Genomic DNA, 4,755 nt, shown 5'->3' on the forward strand with positions numbered 1-4,755 from the left:
GAGTAATGCTACAATGACAGAAAAGTAGGAATGGTCCAGTCCAGTGGTCATTTTGTAGAAAAAAATAGGTGGTGGAGCTCATCCAGGGGTTGTTATGCAGCTGCAATACTGGACAAGGAGGTGGAACTCTCAGAAGGAGGAGGTGGAACTCTCAGAAAGGTTCAGGAGCTGCTCTCTTGTGAGCTCCCACTGAATCTGAGGCCTGATCCAGTCCTTCCTGTACTGCCTGAGATGCTGTTATATCTGTCCACAAGTTCAGGGATCTATGTCTCCCGATCAGCGCTCATTTTGTAGCAGGAGCTCCTTTGCATATTAGGCCACGCACCCCTGATATAGCCATTCCTCCTGGAGCTTACAGGGCTCTTACAGGGTCCAGAAGAGGGCGATGAAGATGGTGAGGGGTCTGGAGACCAAGTCCTATGAGGAAAGGTTGAAGGAGCTGGGGATGTTTAGCCTGGAAAGGAGGCAGCTGAGAGGTGATAGGATCACCATCTTCAAGTACTTGAAGGGCTGTCATAGAGAGGAGGCTGTGGAATTGTTCTCTGTGGGCCCAGAAGGTAGGACCAGAACCAATGGGTTGAAATTAAATCAAAAAAGTTTCCGGCTCAACATTAGGAAGAACTTCCTGACCGTTAGAGCGGTTCCTCAGTGGAACAGGTTTCCTCGGGAGGTGGTGGGCACTCCTTCCTTGGAGGTTTTCAAACAGAGGCTAGATGGCCATCTGACAGCAATGCAGATCCTGTGAATTTAGGGGGAGGTATTTGTGAGTTTCCTGCATTGTGCAGGGGTTGAACTAGATGACCCTCGAGGTCCCTCCCAACTCTATGATTCTTATTGCAGGGCCTACTGTAAGCTCTTGGAGGATTGGCTACGACAGGTGTCTGTGGCCTAATATGCAAAGGAGCTTCTGCTACAAAATGAGCCCTGCTCCCAGAAAAGAAGATGATGGATACTTATGAAGCAGCACCCCAAAAGATGAGTGATGGTGTCCAAAATCTGAAGGGTCGGATGCGAATGCCAAGAGATGTTGGCAATTGACCCAGCATGTGAGATTTCGTGAGAGGAGGAGACCTTACAAGAGGCCAGGGACTTCAAAGGAACACGTGTGGCTTTCCTCATCCGCTTCCAAAGGGACTGGGAGGTGACTGATGTGGATACACATGGTTGCCACTATAGGTGATAGGGAGCATCAGAGAAGGGGAGCCCCGGTGTCCATGAACCCCCACTCATCATGGTCTGAGACCAAACTGGAGGAAGTCTTGCTCCCCACATTTGGTACCAGAGATCCAAATGATTTAGGCCCGACATAAGCTTGATGCACGTTGATGTTTCTCAATATCGATATCTGCCCAGTGGGACTGCCAGTGCTGTGGAACATTTGCTACCTCCCCTTAACTACTGAAGGAAAGCTTAAATAGTTCGGTCCTACAGGCCCAATGGAACTGTGGCAGGTCCCGCAGGGCCCTGATGTTTTCGGGGTGGGCATTCCACAGAGCGGGGGCTACTGTCGAGAAGGCTCTGTCTCTAGTGGTGGACCATTGAACTTCTTTCAATCCAGGAATCTGAAGAAGATTTTGGGATCCTGAATGAGTTATGCTAATGAGCTCCACCACCCATTTTTCTACAAAACGTCCCTTGCCTGTGGGGTAGTGAGAGAAAGATGGATCCTGAAGAAACCTAGAAAAACTGTGCCCACACCAAGGGCTTTTTTTGTGGCAGGAACTCCTGTGAATATTAGGCCACACACCTGCCCGATGTAGCCAATCATACAGGAGATCACAGAGCTCTTCTACAGGGCCTACTGTAAGGGCAAAGAAAAGCTTTTACCAGGGGAGGAATCACAACATCAAGATACCCTCAGCAAATAGAAACACAATTAGGATTGCCAGCCTCCAGGTGGCACTTAGAGATCTTCTGCAATTACAATTAATCTCCAGTTTGAGCGTGGACTCTAATCTGGAGAACCGGGTTTGATTCCTCACTCCTCCACATGCAGCTAGCTGAGTGACCTTGGGTCAAGTCACAAGTTCTCTCAGAGCTGTTCACTCAGAGCTTTTTTTGGCCACTGCGTGACACAGAGTGATGGACTGGATGGGCCACTGACCTGATCCAACATGGCTTATCTTCTGTTCTTATGCGACACAGAGTGTTGGACTGGATGGGCCATTGGCCTGACCCAACAGGGCTTCTCTTCTGTTCTTATGGGACACAGAGAGTTGGACTGGATGGGTCACTGGCCTGATCCAACATGGCTTCTCTTATGTGACACAAAGTGTCGGACTGGATGGGCCACCTACCTGATCCAACATGGATTCTCTTCTGTTCTTATGTGACGCAGAGAGTTGGACTGGATGGGCCACTGGCCTGATCCAACATGGCTTCTCTTCTGTTCTTATGTGGCACAGAGAGTTGGACTGGATGGGCCACTTACCTGATCCAACATGGCTTCTCTTCTATTCTTATGTGACACAAAGAGTTGGACTGGATGGGCCCCTGGCCTGATCCAACATGGCTTCTCTTCTGTTCTTATGTGACACAGAGAGTTGGACTGGATGGGCCATTGGCCTGATCCAACATGGCTTCTCTTCTGTTCTTATGTGGCACAGAGAGTTGGACTGGATGGGCCATAGGCCTGATCCAACATGGCTTCTCTTCTGTTCTTATGTGACACAGCGAGTTGGACAGGATGGGCCACTGGCCTGATCCAACATGGCTTCTCTTCTGTTCTTATGTAACACAGAGATTTGGACTGGATGGGCCACTGGCCTGATCCAACATGGCTTCTCTTATGAACATATGAAGCTGCCTTACGCTGAATCTGACCCTTGGTCCATCAAAGTCAGTATTGTCTACTTAGACTGGCAGCAGCTCTCCAGGGTCTCAAGCTGAGATTTTTTACACCTATTTGCCTGGACGCTTTTTTGTTCTTATGTTCCTATGTGACACAGAGTGTTGGACTGGATGGGCCACTGGCCTGATCCGACATGACTTCTCTTATGCTCTTAACTCTCTCAGACCCACCTACCTCACAGGGTGTTTGTTGTGGGGAGAGGAAGGGAAGAAGATTGTAAGTCACTCTGAGACTCCAAGTGAAGGGCAAGATATACATCCAATCTCTTCTTTTTCTCTTCTTCCAGAAGGGGAAGGATGGTGGCTCAGTGGTAGAGCATCTGCTTTGTAAGCAGAAGGTCCCAGGTTCAATCCCCGGCGTCTCTAACTAAAAAGGGTCCAGGCAAGTAGGCATGGGAAACCTCAGCTGGAGACCCTGGAGAGCCGCTGCCAGTCTGAGTAGACAATACTGACTTTGATGGACCAAGGGTCTGATCCAGTATAAGGCAACTTCATATGTTCATATGACCAAGATCAGTCCCCCTAGCAAAAATGGCTGCTTGGGAGGGTGGAGAGTCATAATAATATACCCCAGTAGGGTCCTTCCCACCCCTAAACCTTGTCCTCCCTGGTCTTCAGCCCTTCAGAAATCCAGGTATTTCCCAACCCAGAGCTTGTGACTGTAGAACATGAGGACTGCTTCCTTGCTAGCAGTTGCTCAGCCCCTAGGCTTCTGACTTCCCTGTCTCAAGCAATCAATTCACAACCAGCTGCTTGCTCTTGTTTTTTTGAGGGAAACTGGAGGGAACTGCAGATCAAAATGTGCCCACACACCAACTGGTGGGGAATTGATTGCTTAAGTCAGAAAAAGCAGAAGCCCGGGATGGGAGCAACTGCTACTGAGGAACTGGTCGTGTATTTGTCTATGCATATTTTATGAGAAACTACCACATGGAATTTCCCCCCTCCAGACTCATCAGAAGCTTCATTTTAGAACTTCAATTGGGTAAAGCTCAAGAACATCAGAAGATCCCTGCTGGATCAGACCAGTGGTCCATCTTGTCCAGCATCCTATCTCACCCAGTGGCCAACCAGTTCTTCTCAAGGTCAAATAACAGGGCACAGGGGCAGAGGCCTTCATAAGAAGATAAGGACAGCCCTGCTAAATTAGAAGAGTGGTCCATCTAGGCCAGTATCCTCTTTCACCCAGTGGCCAACCAGTTCCTCTGGAGGACCAACAACAGGGCAGAGAAGCTGAGGCCTTCCCCTGAGAAGAACATCAGAAGAGCCCTGCTGGATCAGACCAGTGAAGGTCCATCTACCCAGCATCCCATCTCACCCAGTGGCCAACCAGTTCCTCTGGAGGTCCAACAACCGGGAGGAGAGGCTGACACCTTCCCCTGAGAAGAACATCAGAAGAGCTCTGCTGGATCAGACCAGTGAGGATCCATCTAGTCCAGCATCCCATCTCACATAATGGCCAACCAGTTCCTCTGGAGGGTCAACAACAGGACAGAGAGGCCGAAGCCTTCATAAGAACATCAGAAGAGCCCTGCTGGATCAGACCAGTGGTCCATCTAGTCCAGCATCCTCTCTCACACAGTGGCCAACCAGTTCCTCTGGAGGGCCAACAACAAGGCAGAGAAGCCAAGGCCTTCCCCTGATGTTGCCTCCTGGCTCTGGGATTCATGGGCTTTCTGCCTCGGAACGCGGAGGTTCTCTTTGGTCCCCATGGCTAGTAGCCACTGATAGACCTCTCCTCCATGAATCTATCTAATCCCATAACAAAGCTATCTATGCCTCTTACCATCACAGCATCCTTTGGCAGCAAATTCCACATTTTAATTGCTCTTTTTAAGATAGGGTGTGCACGAGAGTGTGGACTTGTGTGGGCAGGGGCCGTTCAGAAGAATCTGTCAGAGCCGC

General features: G+C 49.7%; 1 non-coding gene across 1 annotated transcript; it reads left to right on the top strand.

Moving 5' to 3' along the window:
* Positions 1-3,144: 3,144 nt before the first annotated feature.
* TRNAT-UGU (transfer RNA threonine (anticodon UGU)) lies at positions 3,145-3,216 on the top strand. Its single transcript has one exon. It is a non-coding gene; the product is annotated as a tRNA-Thr (tRNA).
* The last annotated feature ends 1,539 nt before the right edge of the window (positions 3,217-4,755 follow it).

This window comes from Heteronotia binoei, chromosome 4, assembly GCF_032191835.1.
Source record: "Heteronotia binoei isolate CCM8104 ecotype False Entrance Well chromosome 4, APGP_CSIRO_Hbin_v1, whole genome shotgun sequence".
Taxonomy (NCBI): domain Eukaryota; kingdom Metazoa; phylum Chordata; class Lepidosauria; order Squamata; family Gekkonidae; genus Heteronotia; species Heteronotia binoei.